At 32.9% G+C, this 21,934-nt stretch overlaps 1 protein-coding gene and 1 long non-coding RNA gene across 4 annotated transcripts in view; one reads left to right on the forward strand and one right to left on the reverse strand.

Moving 5' to 3' along the window:
• The window catches only part of LOC127718799 (dual specificity calcium/calmodulin-dependent 3',5'-cyclic nucleotide phosphodiesterase 1A-like), a 140,770-nt gene that overhangs the window by 89,602 nt on the left and 29,234 nt on the right, over positions 1-21,934 (reverse strand). The gene's annotated exons all lie outside the window — the stretch shown is intronic.
• Positions 11,683-12,733, forward strand: LOC127718848 (uncharacterized). Its single transcript, XR_007989976.1, has 3 exons — positions 11,683-11,885; positions 12,359-12,409; positions 12,671-12,733. It is a non-coding gene; the product is annotated as an uncharacterized LOC127718848 (long non-coding RNA).

Below are 21,934 nucleotides of genomic sequence, written 5' to 3' on the forward strand. Positions count from 1 at the left end.
TGCAATTTTTCAAAATGAAATTTATGCATTCATGCAAAATCAGCACATTCATGAACATTCTGAGGGAGTTTGCACTTATCTGTAAAAAGACACTTCCATAAAACAAATGGAAATGTCAATGAAACAAACAAACAAACAAATACCAAAAGATAGCTTAAGCCTAACCCCTGTCAATGTGGACTTTCCAACCATGGTTAAACCATGGTCAATCCTGGTCAACCATGGTCTAATGGAGAATGTTAACCATGGTTGCATTTTGACAGGGGAAGTCCAATCTGACTGATCTGTAAAAAGACAATGGCATATAAAAAAGAAGATGTGGTATGATCGCCAATGAGACAACTCTCCACAAGAGACCACATGACACAGAAATTGACAGTATAGGTCACTGTACGGCCTTCAACAATGAGCAAACCCCATACTGCATAGTCAGCTATAAAACTGGCCCCGAAAACAACAAAAAGACATTAAGTACAGATCTGAGAATACATGCTAAGTTTGCATCAAAATATAATCAAAAAAAATCACTACAATCTAATTTGTGAATTCCAGGTCACCCATGGGATCAGAGAAAACTGACCTTTTAAGAAAAGTGACCTTTGAATTGAGGATCAAAAGATAATGGTTTTAAAAATGGACAGAAAGAAGTGACCTTAAAAATTTTGACTGTATTTACAATAAAGTTCATACAAAATTTTCACATTCTCATGGAACCAAAAAAATTATGGTTTTTCCTCGAAAACTTGCAAATAATGAGTTTTTAAAAGCATCATTCAGAATCAGATGACAGAAACCATGATGTATCCACGTCAACTAACCATCAATTTTTTGCGTCAAATCAGCTGTGAATTCTGTAAGCTTGATACTTTACGGTTGATTTGCCCAGACAATATCAGATCAAAAAGCTTCAGCTTTGTGTATAACTGAGAATAGAGCATAATCTTTTATGTTATTATTGTCTGTCAGCATGGGACATTCTCGTTCATTGAGAATTGTTCTGTTCGACTATTTTAGTCTAGAATTCCAGGAATAAAATAGTCACATCAATGGAATATTTTTGTTTCCCCCTGTTGATTTTTTTCTGAACAGGTTTGAATTCATTAGATCAGGCAAAAGTAGGTTACATATATGTTTTATTTTTATCCAATCACATTGTGATACTTTTTAATGTCAATATTATTCGCGCAACATAACACTAAATTTGTTGTTTTCAATATTTTTCATCTTCAACATTAATTTATAACTGACTGATATTTTACACTCAGGTACAAATTTATTTATTATACTTCATGTCAAAATGCCAGATTTTGATTGGTTAATACGAGGGAGACAATTTACTCTATCCTATGGTAAATACTCTGTTACCCTTCACAGAGATGCTTGATCAAGTGTGCGCTTTATTAAAAACAGATAGTTGTTATGTACAAGACGTCATAGTTTATTACTTTGAATTTGAAATTTAATAGACAGTAATAACAGAACATTCAGTATAATAAATTAAATAACACCTTGGCTTTGCTTCAGTTGACAATGTTTTATCTGGGTAACAATCTGCTCTATCACCCTCTCAGCTATGTGTTATTTATATAATATCTCTCATAATACTCATTCAATGAAGGGAATAACAATTATAGTGAACCACAATATTCTCCTGCTTTCACAATGTTAAGCTGTCAACCAGACAGTGTTTTGCACCCTTTCCTATAGAGGCCTTTTTAGATTATGCAGCATAAACATCAGGATTCTTTTAATGAAAGTCCTTTGAGAATATGAAAAGAAAAGATATGGGAAGTAGATGAATCTGAGATGAAAATATTAGAAAAAAAAACAATATTTGAAAGGAAATGTTCTTATAAATACTGTTTTTTCTTTTAATCTTGCAATGAATATATAACCTTACAGCAAGGTCAAAAAGGTTTTTTCTGATACATGTACTAGTAACTTATCTGATAGTCTGTGTTTTTTTTCACAAACAATCTAACCATAAAAAGTTATTGGAATTATAGATTATCGTTGGTTATCTCAACGAGATTGATTTTCTCGCTTGAGCCGGTATGGCGAAAGCGAGAAAAGCAATCGAGTTGAGATGACCAATGATAATCTGTTTATCGCTATTTTACCTATGAAGACGTTGTTAATTTCCTTGACAACGGCACGTTTTCCCTTAGTTTCTAGCGATAATTTTCATATCACTCGACTCCGCTGAGAAAGGAAATTATCAGTCAACAAGATCAAAGGAAAAATTCGTAAAATAGCGATAATTTAAGTTATACTGAAATGTTCATGACTTATAAGTAAGTTTTAATTCTCATAAGGATTTTTGTGTGAGTCTTAAAGACTTGCTGAATCTCTGAGATAAGATGGCTTCTAAAGATGTCATCAGTAGAGCAGGGACTGCAATCCCTTCTAGAGAACTTGAGTACACCCCCGGCAGCGGCAGAACTGGTGGGGATGTTCCAGGGGTTGTAACCCCCCTTTTTATATGACTAGCATGTGTTGGAAGTTCCCCCTTTTAAAAATGGCTGGATCCGCGCCTGCCCAGGTTTTTTGTTGGGTTCGTGTTGGAACAATCTTCTGTTTCCTGTTTCTGTGTAGAATTGTTTTGACTGTTGTTTGTTTCTGTGTAGAATTGTTTTGACTGTTTTCTGTTTCTGTGTAGAATTGTTTTGACTGTTTTCTGTTTCTGTGTAGAATTGTTTTGACTGTTTTCTGTTTCTGTGTAGAATTGTTTTGACTGTTTTCTGTTTCTGTGTAGAATTGTTTTGACTGTTGTTTGTTTCTGTATAGAATTGTTTTGACTGTTGTTTGTTTATTATTTTCCTATTAGTTTACAGATGATTTTTATTGTCCCTTTCTACGTCTTCTACTGTTTCCCCATTTTCTGCCTTTCCCCTTCCAAATTTTTCCCCAGTTATTAATCCTCGTACCGGTAACATTTTTGCCCTTACTTTTTGTCAATCTTGTTCAAAAACTCTGTATACGATATTGTTAATTAATCTTCTATCAAAATATATCTTTTACAATACATATGTACTTATTTCACCTAAAAAAAATCAGTATATGACATTTGTTAATTCATTTTCTTCTACCAAAATTATCTTTTTGAGGACATGTACTCTTCACCTCAAAAAAACAGCTTATTCTTTTTCAGTTAACCTTTCCATTTAAGGTAATCCAGTATTATTTGAAAATCAGAAACAAAGATGAGAATTTTATTGCTAACAGAAACCTCCTTTTCTTTGAAGTTTTCCAATAAGATTCAATTTAATTGCAAAAAAATATGAAATGAAATGAAATGAACATTAATAACAAAATCAATAAACAAGTTTCTTATTTCAATTCGTTCACTAGAATACTCATAAAATGTAGATGTAGATCACGTCAGGTCACATCAGGTTAAAAATTTTAACATGATATTCAATTTCAACATTTAACTGCTTTTTAAGACTTAATTATATACATAATTTTACCATGAACTTCTTTCAAGTAGTCAGCACTTTTGTGCTGAATACTCTCATTTTCTCTAAATAATTAACTGTCTATAAAATGTTGAATTATCCGTAACACCAAGGCTTTTCTATCCCACAGGCCTAGATTTCATAAGGCATATTTTGCACAGCTTTTTATTTATTTTTTTTTTAATTAACTTCATATTTGATTTGGTCATCCAACTCAACAGTTTTGTTTTGTGCACCACTGTGACATGGAAAGATTAGGATCTTTCTCGTAAATATGTTCTCAAACTCTGACCTAAAAGTTAGACTCTTAAATAACAGTTCTTGGAACTTGATTGCCCCTCATACCTGACAAAACATCAGTTCTCAGGGGGAGACGCACTCTTTTACCTTTAAAATTTTGAAATCTCCCCCCCCTCCTTCCCCTTTAGGGAAGGGAGATCCAATCTTCAAAATCTCCCTCTTTGACAATAAATCACCCTATTTTCACTCCTTTCATCATAGTATTTTCTGTGATTGGTTTTCACTGTATTCAAACAAAATGGTCATTCGTTTGCATAGAAAAATGACATCCAAGCTTCATTATAAGGTTGCCAAGAATGGTGTTTTAACTGTATTAAAAACTCCACACATATTAATCAAGTTTTATCTGTTTGTGGTAAGATATTAAAAAAAAATACCAGTATCTTAATACAAAATTTAAAATGAAAAAAGGTTGCAACACATAAACTCCTCCCCCCTTAGTGATGGTGGAGAGAGGGAGATCAATGACTTTGTAGCTCCAAAAGGTTCCCCAGGTAAGGTATGTTACCATATATTATAAAGAACCTGGATAATTTATCAAAATTTTAAAATGATTGAAGATCTTGGAATACAATTTAACTTTATGAACTAGAATTTAAATACCTTAAAATTCCCTTTTATTTCATACCAGAATATAATATCAAGGAAACAGCAAGACCACCTAAGTATATAGGTGTCAGACCACCAATTCACTCCCTCCAATTTAGAACGTATGTAAAAGTAGCCCTACTCTGACACAAAATAGTGCTTTTGATGTCCTTGTTTACTTAAACTAACCTACAAATTTGCAGAAATGAAACTTTTGGTGAAAGAAAAATATATTTAGACCATTTTGAGCCAAAATTTACTGTCTATGAGTTTGCATTAAAAATTCAGGATTAATGCGCTCCATAGTATACTAATTTAAGATTTCCAGAAAACCAGGGGTTATTTTTGGTAGTACCTGTGTTCCAAAGGTCAGATTTTTCTTATAAGACTTTAAAGGTAGGTTGAAAATTGGCATGTAGAAAGGTGATACATGTACAATTCAGGATATACCTGGTTTCTATGAAGTTAAGCTTAAGGTAAAATATTTAGAAAGCTGTGAAAATTGCAAAATTTGGTTGAACAGATAGGGATTTTTAATTGGTGGTCTGACACCTATAGGTAACAGAAAACCACACAACTTCAACAGATGTCTAATCCAGCTGAGTTTTTATGAGAAAGTGACCATCATTTACCGGTAAGTACCTCTAGGGGCAATTACAGAAAGGTTAGGACATTGGGCAATAATAAAACAGTACCATTTGATATGGTCAACCTTGTACAAAAAGGTAACCCTAAGACCAGAGAAAACTGACCTTCTGAGAGACATGACTTTTGAATTGATGTTCAAAATGCATTTGATAATTCTACAGAATGAATAGGATGGCCTGACAAGTCAGGTTTTTTCACTTCATACAGTTGACCTTTTTATCAGGATTGACCATATATGCAAATTTCCTCAGGATTAAGGTTAATATAGAACTGAGTCAATTTATCAGACATTCAAATTTCCCTAGTTGTTAACCTTCTTTAACCTAGCTGTATAATAGTAATTAAAAGAAGATTTGTATTACAGAATAGATGTCTCTTCTGAAAGAAAATTTATGCCTTTTAATGCAGTTTATGTAAATAGCTGATTGCAGGCCATGAACACATACATATCCCTGTCTACCTTAGAACAGAGTCAATTAATCAGATATTCAAATTTCTATGTTTGATAACCTAATTTAACAACATAGAGTAAATTTTTATAGTTATTTGAAGATTTTAATTTTTGATTTTTGGTGTTTTAACGCCACTTTTAAGCACCGCTTTTGGGCTATTTCGTGGCGGCCAGTTTTTATTGGTGGAGGAAGCCGAGTGCCCGGAGAAAACCACAGACCTTCGATAGGACAAGAGTGCACACGCTGAAATGTCTCGCCTACTAAACTGGCCATTGATTTTATGTTGATAGTCCTACATATAAAGTTTTACTACAAGTATCACATTAACATTTATGATCCAAGAAAATGAGGTCAAGGTCAGATAAACCAAGCCGGAAATACATGTACACCTTTAATACAATCCCTCCATACACAGAATATAGATGACCTATTGCTTATAGTATAAAAGAAACAGACCAAACCATGGAAATTCTATATTGACCAATGAACCATGAAAATGAAGTCAAGGTCATTTGAACCCTGCCAGACAGACATGTTGACATTAAAATCATTCCAAATATAGTTGACCTATTGCTTAAGGTATCTAAGAAAAAAAGTTAACCAGGAAAACTGAACATTGACCAAACAACCATGAAAATGAGGTGAAGGTCAGATGATACCTGCCAGACAGACATATACACCTTACAATCATTCCATACACCAAATATAGTTGACCTATTGCTTAAAGTGTAAGAAAAACAGACCAAAACACAAAAACTTAACATAAGCAATGAACCATGAAAATGAGGTCAAGGTCAAATAAAACCTGCCAGACTGACATGTACATCATTAAATATTTCCATACACCAAATATAGTTGACCTACTGCATACAGTATTAGGAAAACAGACCAAAACACAAAAACTTAACATTTAGCAATGAACCTTGAAAATGAGGTCAAGGTCAAATAAAACATGCCAGACTGACATGTACATCGTAAAATATTTCCATACACCAAATAAAGTTGACCTACTGCATACAGTATTAGAAAAAACAGACCAAAATACAAAAACTTAACATTGAGCAATGAACCGTGAAAATGAGGTCAAGGTCAAATAAAACTTGCCAGACCGACATGAAGATCGTAAAATATTTCCATACACCAAATACAGTTGACCTATTGCATACAGTATTAGAAAAACAGACCAAAACACAAAAACTAAACTATGACCACTGAACCATGAAAATGAGGTCAAGGTCAGATGACACCTGCCAGTTGGACATGTACACCTTACTATCATTACATACATACACCAAATATAGTAGACCTATTGCTTATAGTATCTCAGATATGGACTTGACCACGAAAACTTAACCTTGTTCACTGATCCATGAAATGAGGTCGAGGTCAAGTGAAAACTGTCTGACGGGCATGAGGACCTTGCAAGGTACGCACATACCAAATATAGTTATCCTATTACTTATAATTAGAGAGAATTTAACATTCCAAAAAATCTGAACTTTTTTTTCAAGTAGTCACTGAACCATGAAAATGAGGTCAAGGACATTGGACATGTGACTGACAGAAACTTCGTAACATGAGGCATCTATATACAAAGTATGAAGCATCCAGGTCTTCCACCTTCTAAAATATAAAGTTTTTAAGAAGTTAGCTAACGCCGCCCCCGCCGCCGCCGCCGGATCGATCATTATCCCTATTTCGAGCTTTCTGCGACAAAAGTCGCAGGCTCGACAAAAACTGACAATCCTAGTCAATTAAGATTGGTCGAGTGCACCCGCACGAGCGGGGTTCGAACACACAACCTCAGTGTTGACTGGCTAGTGATTACAGTAGTAGCTACTTAAACCACTCGGCCACCGAGGCCCCGTCATTTGAAGAAGATTTTTGATTATAGAATAATCTATCTAGAGGGGACCTTGGTGGCTGAGTGGTCTAATCTATCTAGAGGGGACCTTGGTGCCTGAGTGGTCTAATCTATCTAGAGGGGACCTTGGTGGCAGAGTGGTCTAACAAGTTCATCTACTGTAATCACTAGCCTGTCAACATTGAGGTTGTGAGTTTGAACCCCACACGTGGCAGGTGTGTCGATGACTCCAATCTTTATTGACTAGGATTATCATTATCAATTTTCCTGCCAAAGGTGGGTTAAGGTATTCTCTGGGCACCCAGTGGCTTCCTCCACCAATAAAAACTGACAACCACACACGTGGCAGGTGTGTATGACTCCAATCTTTATTGGTTGGGATTATCATTATAAATTTTCCTGCCAGAGGTCATTTAAGGTTTTCTCTGGGTACTCTGTCTTTCTCCACCAATAAAAACTGACTGCCACTATGAAGAGATCTGAACATATCACCATATCTACCTTCATCATTTTCAGACACAAGCTCTTTAACAAAAATTTTAAAATACACAAAAAATTAAGTGCGAATTTTTAAAGAGGATGTTGTTTGAATTTTGTTCTTATGAATAATTTGATTTTTTTTTTTTTTTTTTTTTTTTTTGTGTTTTAACGCCACTTTTAAGCCCCGCTTTTGGGCTATTTTCGTGGCGGCCAGTTTTATTGGTGGAGGAAGCCGGAGTGCCCGGAGAAAACCACCGACCATCGATAGGAAAACTGACAATCCTAGTCAATTAAGATTGGAGTCAAGTGCACCCGCACGAGCGGGGTTCGAACTCACAACCTCAGTGTTGACTGGCTAGTGATTACAGTAGTAACTACTAAGACCACTCGGCCACCGAGGCCCCTGAATAATTTGAAAAGCATTATGGAAAAGACCTGTCATGTTACTTCTCTTCTAATTCTAAGTTCAACTTCTGAACTCTAAAATTTAAGAATACAGGAATTCTTTGAATATATTACTGCATTTTCTATGATCTCAAGAAAGAAATCCAAATAATTGGACATATCCACTATTTTCTAACTACATGTACAAGTAATGTATAATATATAATGTATTATTAGAACTAAAGAAGTTATGGATTAATGCCCCGGCCATTGGGACTGAAGAAAAGTTATTACAATAGAAGGGGGAGTAACTCTAGCAGCTTAGAGCTATTGTTTACATTTATTCAATATCTACACGTTTGAATATCAATAAATATCAATATTCAGCGAACATAAATACACATTATTATGATATTAATCTGCTTTTATGTTGTGTAATGTACTGTTATCACAAAATCCAACCAGTATTTTAAAGTCAGATCTGTAATCAAGTCAGTTAAGTTAACAAGACTTTTATGATGGCCCTATAAAAAATAATATAAATAGGTGCAAAACCTCATTATTGAACATAAGTATTACACTTGTGTGGCCCATTAAACTTAAAACTTTCAAATAAATGCTATCTCTTAAACACAAATCATTTCTATCTCCAATATTTTAAATGATTTTTGAAACACTTTATCATTATTAATTGGCACAAAAGCTCTCCAAAACCGGTCTTGTCAAGATATTCTGCAACTGATTAGTTAATAAAATAAGGAGGGTAGAAAAATCCAAAGAATCAAATACCTATGTATATTAATTAAGACAAAAACCAATGCAAGATGTTTAACTTAGCAAGCAGAAAGTATTGTTAAAAAATTAAACAGAGTTATCCCCCATTGTACACTGAACCAACAAAATCCCATATACTATTAAATGGTTATGTGTTATTTTTGGCCATATTGACATCATTCATGTAAAATTTATTTTCAAACAGATGATAATATGGATATCTTGGACATAGCTATATCATGTTATAAAGAGACTATGACTTAATTTAAGGACTGTTTCAAAATAAACAACCGTTCAAGGTCTTTAAAGACACCCCTCGTGGTCGTCGTTTCAAAATTAAACACCAAGGATATCATGCATAATGTGGTGCAACCTTTTTTTTTTGGTGAATATAAAAACAACAATGAAAGTTACCATATTGATGAACTTTAGTGATTTTGCCATGAAAAATTAAAAAAATCTTTGAGCTCCTTAGATAAAATAGGTGACAATACAAACTTACTTTGCAGACTTATGAATTAAGACCAAATGAAACTAATATAATCAATCCTTGGTCTTTCTTTTTTCAAAATTGAAACAATAAAGTGTCTTCTGACAAGCTTATGATGGAGAAATGCAATGTGGAACTTATCAACTTCAAAGAGATCCAAACTATAGAGTCTACCTCAAAAAATAGTCAGGTCACCATTTATGCGTAGTCGAGTATTGAATAATGCAAATAACGTCGAATACAACTTTAATAAATACTTAGAAATGAAAAGTGCCCAAATTAATGAAGTTCTGTAAATGCAGAAATTTGTGCTTCCATTTATTATTGCTTTTGTTAAACAAAGGCCAAAAAATGTCAGAGTGATTATTATGATTTCAGGAAATCTTGTAATCACAAACACTATGAAGACTTATTGGCTTCGTCATATTACATAAATATTTATCCCCATTTTCCCCCTATACTTTATAATAAAGATTTTAATGGTTTAATAAGCTTTGCTAAATTCAATAAAGTTATACAATATTAAAACAGCTATCCACATAATCAATTCAGTATTATATCTTTAAATCAGCAATCTATTTTGGTCATGCCTTACTCTACTTAACATTTATTTTTATTTAAAAAAAATATCGTATTTATTATAATATCAGTAGATATTTATCAAACTAAACCCAGAGCAAGGAAATTTGTAAATGGTTTTCTTGTAAGTTAGACATTAGTATTTTGTTAGTCCTTTTTTCTGGTGTTTTTAGGTCTTTGTACTTAATCTGTAACTTTATTCCCATTATTCAACTCTTGGACCAATTTGGAGTTTGACATATGACATATTTTTTACTTTTCTATGTTGATTGTTTACTGTCTTAATGATGACAATTGTGTACCCTACATTTCCTTTCATTTGCATGTATATTAACCAGAAATGAGCCCTTGTCCAAATTTTCATCAGCTTTCATTTTCAATAATTTTCAATTATAACCAAATCAAAAGATAGATATATAATTCAAGTTTTATTTTATAGACTATTTTTTTATAGACCGTTTTCTATTGTTTCAAGGTTCAAATCATTGGATTTTCACCTGAACTTGAATGGTCTTGTAAACACAAACACCATTTTCCTGGCAAGACTATAGTAAAAACTAATCTTGTGCAGCAATTAAAGACTAATTCTCGCTTTGTCAACTTGGCTTATATTATGATAAATATGGTATATATATAAACAATTTTATTGATATTAAATTATGCCGCATCTAGCTTACATACAGTTGCACTAATATTGCTCCTTCTGTCATTAAAATTCATTTTCACTTAAAAATATTGAAAAATATTTAAACAAAATTGCCATCTTTTATATTCAATATGATCTATTATGCTCAGATATCATATCATAACTAAAATGGGGAACACATCCTGTAAAATTTAATCTATTAGGTATTTATATATAGATTGTCATGGCTTATATTCTTTTTTCATTGCTTTATTCTCTTTCATTTAAATCTAAACTCAATATTTGAAACATTAGCCACAGATTGTGTATAATATTGGGCATAAAATTTTGTTAAATTGCAGGTCAATTATACTGAAAAATTCTATAGGATCTAAAAATACTTATTCAATTTTAAAGAATCAGTATGAAGAATAAATGCAAATACATGGAGAATGTGTCTATGAGCCATAGATGCCACGCTTTAAGATATGCAGGAGTCAACTTGCACATACAGATGCAGGATTCACGTTATTAAGACTGTTTTTGTGATTATAAGCATTGTGTAGAAGTTTCATAACATTTGGTTGAGGCAAACTAAAGTTACAGAACTGAAATAAAATAATCAGCAATTTTTATGTTTATAAAGGGACATAACTCATGAACGGTAAAAGTGACACCACCCAATTTCGAACTTGATCTGTGTTTTTTGGTAATAAGCATTGTGTATAAGTTTTATAACATTTGGTTGTGGCAAACTAAAGTTAGAGAACAGAAACCAATTTTGGGCGTTCAGGACATTCAGGACGGATGGACAAAGGTAACACTTAATGCCCCTGATGCAGAGCGGCGGGGGCATAAAAAGATGAAAACAAAGCTGTAAAAAAAACCAATAAACCAAAAGCAAAAACATAAAAAAAATAATTCAAGCCAATGATATATCAAACAGAAAGACCTTAACAATCACAGGACTACAACTTTCTAATTAGGGATCGCAAATAGTCATGAATCACTCTGGGCTTGCTGTCTGTCCCAGTTACCTTAAAAAAGTGATTTATAATGAAAAGTAAGCATTAAGTTTATGTATAGTGATTTTTCTGCTTGATTCAATACTAAAGAGAAAAGAAAACTACCTGAAATGAAAGATGAGTATAATGAGAAGAATCAGTCAGAAAACAATATAATGCTAAAAGGTGTTGCTGGAGAAATGAGAGGGAAAGTATGGGTTATGGTACCAGTTAGAGAGGTGTTGCTGGAGAAATGTGAGGGAAAGTATAGGTTCTGGTACCAGTTAGAGAGGTGTTGCTGGAGAAATGAGAGGGAACGTATAGGTTCTGGTACCAGTTAGAGAGGTGTTGCTGGAGAAATGAGAGGGATAGTATAGGTTCTGGTAACAGTTAGAGAGGTGTTTCTGGAAAAATGGGAGGGAAAGTATGGGTTCTGGTACCTGTTAGTGAGATGTTGCTGGAGAAATGAGAGGGAAAGTATGACTTTTGGTACCATTGAGAGAGGTGTTGCTGGAGAAATGAGAGGGAAAGTATGGGTTCTGGTAACAGTTAGAGGTGTTGCTGGAGAAATGAGAGGGAAAGTATGACTTTTGGTACCATTGAGAGAGGTGTTGCTGGAGAAATGAGAGGGAAAGTATGGGTTCTGGTAACAGTTAGAGGTGTTGCTGGAGAAATGAGAGGGAAAGTATGACTTTTGGTACCATTGAGAGAGGTGTTGCTGGAGAAATGAGAGGGAAAGTATGGGTTCTGGTACCAGTTAGAGGTGTTGCTGGAGAAATGAGAGGGAAAGTATGGGTTGTGGTACCAGTTAGAGAGGTGTTGCTGGAGAAATGAGAGGGAAAGTATGACTTTTGGTACCATTGAGAATGGTGTTGCTGGAGAAATGAGAGGGAAAGTATGGGTTCTGGTAACAGTTAGAGGTGTTGCTGGAGAAATGAGAGGGAAAGTATGACTTTTGGTACCATTTAGAGAGGTGTTGCTGGAGAAATGAGAGGGAAAGTATGACTTTTGGTACCATTTAGAGAGGTGTTGCTGGAGAAATGAGAGGGAAAGTATGACTTCTGGTACCATTTAGAGAGGTGTTGCTGGAGAAATGAGAGGGAAATGACTTCTGGTACCAGTTAGAGAGAAGGGAAAATTAAGATTCACTCTAGCATCACAGTTGGTCTAATTCTCTAGACGTATATCTAGGTCCAATCCAATTAGTTTTTCCCACTGGCGACAATTGTAGCATTTTCATTAAATAGACTTCAAAAAGTTGATTTTCAGAATGAAACATTGTAAGGAATAGAGAAAAATAATTGCACCAATATTATTTTTATTCCCAAAATTATAGGCTCCTTATGCTTTTTATTATAAAATTTTGAGTTATCTCCCTTTCCTATCAATTTTGCACTTAAAACCATGCTGCCTCACAGTTTAGAAGACTTCTTAGTTCCTTTAGGACAAAGAGAAAAATATTGTTTTGTCTTTGGAATATGAAAGACTCCATGAGGTAATAATCATTGTGAATTAGGATTGGAGTCTAACATATCTGCTGAGAACCCAGGCTTTGCTCTCATAACCTCAGTGTTGACAGGCTAGTGATCACTATAGATAATCTACTAATAGACACCCCCCCCGTCACTATTTGAAACCTGCTACAGGTTTTACAAGATTGTGTTAACACACAGTTCTCATATTCAACTATTTATTTCACAGGTTTTATCAATGCATATTTCATCAATAGCAATACAAAACAAGATTACGTATTGAATTTCATTGACTATAATGCAATTAACAGAAATTTATAAAGAGATATTTAAAAGCCTGCAACAGATCTTACAATATTAAAACAGTGTTTGAACATAATACGTGATACTATATTAATTTCACACACTCTATCTAAGCTTATATCATCTATAACATATTGGTTTACATTTAATATAGCAATGTTAATAACATTAACGTAAATAGAGAAATAACCTTGAAATTGTAAACTGCAACACGTTTTTTACAATATTGCATCATGAAAACAGATCTTGCATGTTAGAAGTCTCTCTAGTGGATAAATCCATCATCTCTCGCCATACCAATAATTTCATAAAAAATCCCTCGTATACATTAAATACTACCTAATTAGTTTTCATATATTTACAACAGCAAGCTTAAAAAAGATTTTCCTAGTATATATTAAATTACTGCCTTATTAGCTTACATATTTTTACAACAGCTAGCTTAAAAAAATTGCAACAGTTCCTCGTACCCTACTCAATTTACTATTTATATTTCATTAACTCCATTCAGCCGTAGTGTATCTATACCATTATAACAAGATTTTCAAGGTGTACATTAAATGCTTTAATAGCTTTGATACCTTTTAACTGAATTGTTGGAATAATTGTATAAAACGATGATTAACAACCCTCTTACATCCCACTTCAAACAATCTTTTACAGTAGCACCTGGCGTCATTTTACTAAACACTGTTAAAGATCGGTGTTTATTCATGTAGTTACTACGTTTTTTTGCTGAGAAAACACACCTGAAATGATGTTCAGTTTGACGTCATTAAAACGATAAGTCTTTTGAAACAACCTTCAACAGCTGTACGTTTTCAAAGTAAACCAGATTTACACACATCTGACTCAGTTTTTGACTTTAGTAACAAGAGGCTGTTTATGTTCATTGGTTGTTATTACAATGTTACAAGTAACAAATCAAGGTTAATGTCCTACAGAAAGGACCAAGGATGACGTGTGCCGCCAAATTCGGCCACATTTTTATGATGTTAACATATCGCTATCTCTTTAATATATTGTAATTCTTTTTAAAAGTAGTTACATGTAATGTTTTAAGAAAAAATGGCTTTACTATCATATTCTGATGTCATAGTTATGCAATAATCAAGTGATATTATGGCAAAATCTTACATATTTGTCAAAAAAAAAGGCAATTATCTATATATAATGTAAAACATTATCAAGCAAATCTTAACTAGTTTTCTTTTCCCTTAGCATGTTACTCTAGTACATAATATGGGGTACTATATACTAATATATTACAGTAAAACCGATTTATGTGTTAACAAATTTTCTTCTAATGGTGATTGGTCTATCTGACCAATTAAAATTTTATCAAGAGTTGTTGTGCTTGGATCACTTTGTGTAGTGCCAATAGGTACCAGTTTTTGTTGGCAGAAACCAGCAGCTTTCTTTGAAAGGTGGTTGGTTTCCTCAGGTTAGAATTTACCTGGTACCTGAGTTTTCTAGGGTTATCATTTTGGGAAATACTTATTTTCTTAAGGTTTAATAATTTCATTGGGTACCACTAAGTTTCATTGTATGAGAAAAGATGAAATGATTTATGATTTGATTGATTGATTGGTGATTGCTCGATGTCCAGTAACAAATATATCATCTATATTCAATTAAATGGTTTTATCATGTGCTTCTTTTTCCAGTTTTTTCTTGCTACAAGATACTGAAAACTTATTTTCATCTTCATTCCGTAACAGCCAACTTCTTGACAATTCATTTTCACAATTGTACGATCTTGTTTATTGTAATCGTTAAAGAAAAGATCCAAGTATGACCTATTCACAAATATTCATATTTGTTTAAAAAAATTCTACTCACGAAAAATAAATGGCTCTGTAAAACTTGTTGGTTTATGGTTAACCAAAACTTTTTAAAAAAATTTATAAAAAATGCCTACAATTTTAAACACATCAGTTTGCTTTTGAACAACCAAAAAGTGTTTCTTTCTTATTATACATTTTAATTTACCCATTACTTTCTTTAACTATCTTTAATTATTCTACCATTAAACATTTTTAACTTTGTCTATAACATTTCAGACTAAGTATAATGAAGCATTACAAGGTAACATCTGCTAGAAGGATGGGGAAAATTAAAACTACATACACTTTAGCAACTATATCCTTTAATTAAACAAACATTTACAATCGTTTTGTCTCTACGAATCTTCATCGTATCACAGATATTTTGTTTAATGCGCCTTTTCTAAGACAGGAAATGATTGACCTGAAAGAGGGCGGCAAACTATATATAAACCTATTCAAACATAAATTATGTAATAATTAATATTACATTTGTCTTTTTAGAAAAAGTAACAAAATTTCAAAACTTTACCATTACTCACGTATTACGCACACATTTCCACCAGTCAATGATAAGTCACTTTCAGTACTCAGAGACCCCTTTCTAAATTTTTCTGTATGGTTAGTTTCTTCTAGTTATCATTTTTCCAGTTTGTAATTTAGTTAACAAATAATATTCAATATTAATTTTTAATAAATAATATTCAATATTAATTTTTTAAAGAAAGTTACACAAATTACTATGAAACTTCAGTTACATCATAAACCAAACTTGTGAAAGCCAATTTTCTTCAACATGGTCAAGTCTACTTTAATATATTTTCAATGTTGTAAAGGGCAGTATAAAAAGAAATCAGGCTTTCAAACAAAATTTCTCTACAACTTGGTGTTTGATTTTGTCCTTCCAACTTTGGATTTGACTCACTCACTGCGCCACTGATCAGAGTCTTATGACGATGGCACATTAGTGTTTGGCATAACAAATTATATAGTCCAGTTAAGTCAGCAATTCTGTGATGACATGAATTATCATTGATATTGTCATATTCATAAATTAACTGATTACAAACCTTTAAATTGTTTGAACTAACTAAGGATTGTGTAACCAAGGAATAGATTATCTTAGCTGAGTTTAATGGTAAAACCTTTCAGATTTTTTGGAATCCTTAATGCTCTTCAATTCTATAATATTTGGCCTTTTACCTTTTATGGTTCACTTAGCGTCACTTTTATTTTAGAGGAAACGTGTGTCTGGAGTAGAAAATTTTTAACCTGGTATCCTTGATATTAGTTATCTTATCTATATATCTTTAATGAGTTTTTAGTAAATCTAATCTCAAGTCATCTGAATGAAGCCACATCACCTGAACATCACCTGAACAATATTGATTCCAATACCTGAAATTTGTTTAATTATCTGTTGATCAAACTCTCATTTGATCTGACCAGCTGCATGAAAATTGGCCTAAAACATGTATAGTGTATACTGTTCTCCAATACAAAAATACACAGGCATTATGTCTCTGAATTTATTATTTTTTTTTTCATATGTACTTTAATATGTTAACATTTATATGTTATATTAAGGTATAAAAGGTGGAAAAAAATCAGAAACAAGTGCCTGTGCAAAAATATCATCAATTGTTCTAAAACAATTCAAATTGGTGCCTCATTATGCCAATTCCAATTGCTAATGAGAAGTATCTGCCAAGACAAAAATTTAGAAGACAAAAATTTATAAGTGTCCAAATGCTTAGACAACTACAAAATGAGATAACACATATCTATCTGTTTTGTAACTTTATTACCCGCTATATCATCTACTGCAGAAAGTGGCCTGAGATTTTATTCTTGAAAGGGAGACTTATTTTTTACGTCCAAATTAAAATCAACAATTGGAGTTGAATTGTAAACACACTTTGTTCTTTCCCTTGTCCAACAGAGCAAAGACAAAACTGTATCTATCATATGTTTGGGTCAAAATAAAATTTAGATTGTTTGATGTTGCCTAGTACCCTGGCCTAAATAGCACATTATAACAGGCTACCTGAAAAACTTTATGACACAAATCGTTTCAATTTTTTTTTCTAACTTTTTTTCCGTGCTCTTACGTCTTTTCTTGTCTCAAACATGTAACATATGTTGTTAGCAAAAAATATCAAAAAATCCCTACCTTACTGACCAATCCCTACAACCCATGGGTATAGGCAACATCAAACAAAGAATTTGTTCAGGGTGGCCTTAGTATGGGAAAGTCTTTTCAAAAAAAAATTCTAGGCCAATTTATACAAGAGGCTCTCAAGAGCCTGAATCGCTCACCTAAATTTTTTTTGCTTAAATCTTTCATCAATGATTATTTTTGCTTTTCAATATATATTAATGAGGGGCTTAAAAATGCCATTTAAATGTTCTTTGTATCTGTCATATTTTCTTCAAAAGCAAAAAAATGCATTTTACCCCTATGTTCCATTTTAGTCATAGTGGCTATGTTTCTTGACGTACAAGGAAATAAAATACAAAATTTATACTAGATACTCTGAAACTCATTCAGACCAAGTTTGGCTGAAATTGATTCAGCAGTTTCAAAGGAGAAGATTTTTTAAAGTAAGCAAACTAGATGAACAAATTGTGAAAAATTGTCTTTAAAGGGCAATAACTCCTTAAGGGGTCAATTGACATTTTATACTTAATTGTAGATCTTACTTTGCTGAACATTTTTGCTGTTTACAGTTTATCTTTATCTATAATAGTATTCAAGATAATAACCAAAAACTGCAAAGTTTCCTTAAAATTACCAATTTAGTAGCAGCTGTGAACCCACAACAATGGGTTGTTAGATTCATCTGAAAATTTCAGGGCTAATAGGACTTGACCTAATGAACTTTTTACCCCATGTCAGATTTGCTCTAAATGCTTTAGTTTTTGAGATATAAGCCAAAAACTGCATTTTACCCTTATGTTCTATTTTTAGCCATGGCAGCCATGTTTTTTGACGAAACAAAAAATAACACAAACTTTATTTTAGATACCCTAAGGATCATTCAGCTTAAGTTTGGATGGAATTGGTTCATTAGTTTCAGAGGAGAAGATGTTTGAAATAGTTTACACCGGACGGACGATGACGATGACGACGGACGCCAAGTGATGGCAAAAGCTCACATTTCCTTTGGAAAGGTGAGCTAAAAATGAATGGCACTTAATCATGGATTTTTAAACTTATTTTCCATATCAACCATTCTACTGCAAACAGTGGTCTGAGATCTTATCTATTCTATCAGAGGGAGAATTTTGCATCCAAGTTAAAAACATCAATTCAAGATGAATTATAAACACACTTTTTTCTTTCTCTTAATATTTAGCCCAAAAGGCAAAACCAAAAAGTTTCTTTCATGTTTGGTATGAGAAATTCTTTTTAAAAAAATCCTTAAGGCTCATTTATACAAGAGTGCACATGCTGAAATGTCTCGCCTTCTTTACTAATCATGTTGATAGTCCTAAATATAAAGCTTTCTTACAACTGTCACATAAACTTAACATTAACAAAGAAAACTAAACATTGACCAATGAACCATGAAAATGAGGTCAAGGTCAGATGAACCATGACAGGCAGGCATGTACAGCTAACAGTTCTTCCATACAACAAATATATTTGACCTATTGCTTATAGTTTAAGAAAAACAGACCAAAACACAAAAAAATAACACTGAGTAATGAACTGTGAAAATGAGGTCAAGGTGAAATAAAACCTGCGCGACTACAGAAAGATCATAAAATATTTCCATACACCAAATATAGTTGACCTATTGCATATAGTATTAGAAAAAAAGACCAAAACTCAAAATCTTAACTTTGACCACTGAACCATGAAAATGAGGTCAAGGTCAAATGACACCTGCCAGCTAGACATGTACACCTTACAATCATTCCATACACCAAATATAGTTGACCTATTGCTTAAAGTGTAAGAAAAACAGACCAAAACACTAAAACTTAACATAAGCAATGAACCTTGAAAATGAGGTCAAGGTCAAATAAAACATGCCAGACTGACATGTACATCGTAAAATATTTCCATACACCAAATATAGTTGACCTATTGCATACAGTATTAGAAAAACAAACCAAAACACAAAAACTTAACATTGAGCAATGAACCGTGAAAATGAGGTCAAGGTCAAATAAAACTTGCCAGACTGACATAAACATCGTACAATATTTCCATACACCAAATACAGTTGACCTATTGCATACAGTATTAGAAAAACAGACCAAAACACAAAAACTAAACTATGACCACTGAACCATGAAAATGAGGTCAAGGTCAGATGACACCTGCCAGTTGGACATGTACACCTTACTATCATTACATACACCAAATATAGTAGACCTATTGCTTATAGTATCTCAGATATGGACTTGACCACGAAAACTTAACCTTGTTCACTGATCCATGAAATGAGGTCGAGGTCAAGTGAAAACTATCTGACGGGCATGAGGACCTTGCAAGGTACGTACATACCAAATATAGTTATCCTATTATTTATAATAAGAGAGAATTTAACATTCCAAAAAATCTGAACTTTTTTTTCAAATAGTCACTGAACCATGAAAATGAGGTCAAGGACATTGGACATGTGACTAACGGAAACTTCGTAACATGAGGCATCTATATACAAAGTATGAAGCATCCAGGTCTCCCACCTTCTAAAATATAAAGCTTTTAAGAAGTTAGCTAACGCCACCGCCGCCGTAGCCGCCGGATCACTATCCCTATTTCGAGCTTTCTGCGACAAAAGTCGCAGGCTCGACAAAAATGAATGGTGCCTAATTGTGTAATTCTACATGACTGTCATACAAGTGAGAGGTTTAGCTAGCTATAAAACCAGGTTTAATCCACCATTTTCAACATAATGAATTGCCTGTACCAAGTCAGGAATATGACAGTTGTTTTCCATTCGTTTGATGTGTTTGAGTTTTTGATTTTGCCATTTGATAAAGGACTTTCCGTTTTGAATTTTCCTTGGAGTTCGGTATTTTTGTTATTTTACTTTTTTGTATGTTGAAACCTATTTTCAATACCATTTTACTGCAATTTTTTAAAGACTGGCCTGAAATTTTATCTATTCGAGGGAGAATTTTGTATCCAATTTGAAAACATCAATTGAATTATAAACACACTTTTTTCTTTCCCTTTTTAGCCATAAGGGTAAAAACATAATACATAAAAAGTTTCTTTCATGTTTAGTATCAGAAATTCTTAAAAAAAATATCCTAAGGCTCATTTATAAAATGAATGGTGCCTAATCGTGGATTGTATGTTAAAACCTATTTTCTCTACCAATCATTCAATTCTTAAGCTGTGATTGATGTTCAGAATGCATTCCTACAGCACATATTGGCTCTGAGGATGGGTAACGCAGACAAAAATAAACAATAAACTATTAATCTAATGCCATGTAGAATAAAATAATCAGCTCAAATTGATTAATAATTCAAAGGAACAAATATAATGTTGTCTGTGCTGTCCACTTGCACATCCTAGGGAATAAATTTGTATTTTTTGCCAAAAAAAATTACTTAAAGATAGACGAATCTGAAACTCAGTTCTTATAAATTCAAAGATGTATTTTTAGACAAACATTTAACTCATTTGTCACTCATAATTGTCTGTGTTGTTCAGTGGCACATCTGTGGAAATAAATTTGTATTTTTTGCCCAAAAAAAATGGCTGAAAGAAAGACACACAGAGACAGATCTGCAGATATTTCTTACAATTTCAATAATGTACTTTATTCAACATTTTACTGACATTTGTCACTAATCGTTGTCAGAGGGTGTTGTCCACTTTCAGGAGAATAAATTTTGGGAAAAGACTTTATAAGTTTGATTAACTTGTGTCTAATTCCTTTTGCATATTTAAGCAAATAAAATATGTTTAAACTAATAAATTCGTATTTTTGCCCCAGCCCCCCCCCCCCCCCCCTCCTCCAAAAAAAAAAAATTGGCTGAAAGAAAGACACACAGACAGATCTACAGCTTTTCTTACAATTTCAAAAATGTACTTCTGTCACGAAATAGAAGTTCCTTCATAATATAAGTTCCAAGTGGAATAAATCTTCTGTAATATTATTTCCATTGAATAAAGGGTATAGAATATTTGTTCCAACAGGAACAGATAGTATGACATTGTTTATAACAAAGTTTCCAGGGGAACTTCTGTTAGGCGGAACAAATATATGTTGACACTTCTAGACAAACATTTTACTTATTTGTCAATAATTGTTGCCTGATTTGTCCACTGGCACATCTGGGAGAATAAATTTCTATTTTTTGCAAAAAATAAGACTGAAACAATATTAGACACACTGACACAGACAGAACCTGCAACTTGTTCTTATAATTTCAAAGATGTACTTTAAGACAACATTTCACTCATATCTCACTTCAAATCGTTGTCCCTGTTGTCCACTTGCATATCCAGGGGAATAATTTTTTTTAATTTTTTGCCAAAAAATGGCTAAAAGATAGACACAAAGACAGATCTGCATCAATTTCTAATAATTTCAAAGATGTACTTTAAAACAAATATTTTACTCGTTTTTCACAGAATGACATGCAGACAGATCTGCAACTATTTCTTATAACTTCAATTATGTACTTTTAATGATTGTGTGTGAAAAGTTACCC

This window comes from Mytilus californianus, unplaced genomic scaffold (assembly GCF_021869535.1).
Source record: "Mytilus californianus isolate M0D057914Y unplaced genomic scaffold, xbMytCali1.0.p SCAF_10, whole genome shotgun sequence".
NCBI classification, from domain to species: domain Eukaryota; kingdom Metazoa; phylum Mollusca; class Bivalvia; order Mytilida; family Mytilidae; genus Mytilus; species Mytilus californianus.